At 41.7% G+C, this 2,364-nt stretch overlaps 1 protein-coding gene across 1 annotated transcript in view; it reads right to left on the reverse strand.

Annotated features, from left to right (window-relative positions):
* The window catches only part of LOC101859100 (F-box/LRR-repeat protein 16), a 55,069-nt gene extending 53,677 nt beyond the window's left edge, over positions 1–1,392 (reverse strand). The window contains exon 1 of the mRNA XM_005098008.3: positions 815–1,392. The gene's annotated coding sequence lies outside the window, so the exon portion shown is untranslated. The remainder of the gene's footprint in view (positions 1–814) is intronic.
* Positions 1,393–2,364: the final 972 nt, after the last annotated feature.

Below are 2,364 nucleotides of genomic sequence, written 5' to 3' on the forward strand. Positions count from 1 at the left end.
TCTCTCTCTTTCGCTCACTCTCCAAAGAAAACATGCCCTCATCCACCCAGCCTCTCAAGCGACTTACACCCACAGATACTAAATTATGCAACAGAAACGCCAGCTAAATCGATGGTATCTGACAACATAATTTTACAAAGTTACCGAGTTTGAAAACCGATTGAGCTATAAATAATGCTCGCCGGGGTGAAAATAAAATGTAACCTTTATTTCAATGGGGAAAATGCGACTCCTTACCACCCATTCCCCGAAACATACAAAGACATGTCAAACAAAATATTTTTTATTCCAGATCTAGATATATATAGAGATCTAGATCTAGGACTCATCTCAACCAGGACACAAAACTGTCGTCTACACCTCCCAGTCATAAGGTGCTGGACATACACACTACGCATGGTATGGCCAAGATCTAGAATCTAATTATGAACTCAATAGCTTGGAGTACCACGTCTTTCTTTTTCACAACAATGTCACAACCTTTCCTTTTTCATTCGCCTAGATATCTATATATACATAATAAATTCACAAAGCGTTCACTTTATCCGCTTTCTATTTCTTTTTTTCTCTAAAGTTCATCAGGAAAAAATCGGAATAACATTATGAAATGCCTAAATCTAGATTCTAGATCTAGATGTGTGCTGTGCCTGATTTGTTTCTCTGTCCTTCAACGCATCAATCGATCTAATGTTCCCCTTCCATGAACGAAGTCCTCTTCAACAACAACACACATGTAGCAGAGACCGCATCAAAGAAAGGAAAAGATAAACTTTACCAAACATGATCGAAGAGCATGCCCTAAACTTGTACTCACCCGATGAGATTACGAAAGCGTTGGGTGCTCACATTCCAAGAGAATTAAACAACAACGACGACACAACTCACAGCAGCTATTCCGAGAGAACAAGGAGGGCACGATACGACAAAGACCGAAATGGCTCATGAGATCCTGTTATTGCCAGCACTGGTCTGTCCACCCACGTGAATGAAATGGCTGCCACCACCACAGTCCTGCCGCGCACGGAACAGTAGAGATGTCGTAGTGGTGCCGTGCCGGGAGAGAGGAGGAGGAACCAGGGAAGAAAAAGAAAAAATAACCGAGTCAACCCATCGATACCACCAAAGTGTGTGAGTGCGTGTGTGTGTGTGTATGTGTGCCCTGCTGTTTTCTCACTCGCTCGCTTACTCACGCACCACACAGACGCGCATGCACGGTGGGGAGTGATGGCCGAGGCTGCAATGACTCTCTCTATCACTCCACAAATTATTGAACTCCTCAAACGGATCGTTCGCTGCCAACGTGGGTTGTAGCTGGTCTTTGTTTAGTTTTCCCTCGCTCGTCATGGATTGTGATGGATAGCATTTTTTAAAATATGAATTCAAAGCAACTGCAACATAAATCCATTTTGCACCAAGTTATAGAGAACAATGTTTTCTGATTAATACGAACAACTAATAAATACGAACAACTTATACGAGTATACGAACAGCTGTTTGCCATAAACTGAAGGGGGCGAACATGGTGAAATTTGATGATGATGCCATACTGACATCCACTGGCATAATCGTCCCAAACCAACAAAGTTTAAATGACAAGTCAATTCATTCAAAAGTCTTACAATACATTAAAACAAAATTATTTTTTTATACCCGTCGTAGTCAGACCAAGGATTCTTTACTACCAAGATATTGCAATTCCTATGGGCTTTTGTCCCGTTGTGAGCCCTCTATGCCGGTTTTTTAAAATCAGTATTTATTAAGGAATTTTATAGAATAGCCAACAGGTGTTTACAAAAGTATTGATCTGGTGAGACAAATTAATACAAGTCATTGTGCAAAAGCTGGAGGGTCTATTCGATAGTTTATAGGAATATTTGAAAATGAGTTGCGTCACGAATGTTTTACCGCACTATAATTTAGTTTATATAGTGTGCTATTCTTTTGGCTCCGTCCGCGAAATAAACCCCAAACAAAACAACAGTAACGCAAGCATAGCCAATGCAAGCAGAAAACGTACGATTCAAAAGTCGAACAATTAAGAAACTGCATTTATATGACAAGGAGCCAAGGGGTAGCGGTAGAAATGATGCAGAAAGAGTCAGGAGCCCAGAGGAGGGGGCAAAGGAGGTGAGGGGGGGGGGTGTGGCAGAAACTGAGAAAGTGGAGAAGAAAGCAGACGACAGAACATTGTTAGAGAACAGGAAATAATGTGAAAGGAGAAAATTTAAGAGAAGAAAATTCTTCCTCCGCTATCCGGATTCAAACCCGGGACCTACTGGATAAGAGGCGAACACCTTACTTAACCTCTAGACCACGAGAGGCCCCTGGGGTACTGAATGTTTTACCGCACTATGTGTATGTGGG

This window comes from Aplysia californica, unplaced genomic scaffold (assembly GCF_000002075.1).
Source record: "Aplysia californica isolate F4 #8 unplaced genomic scaffold, AplCal3.0 scaffold00170, whole genome shotgun sequence".
Lineage (NCBI taxonomy): Eukaryota > Metazoa > Mollusca > Gastropoda > Aplysiida > Aplysiidae > Aplysia > Aplysia californica.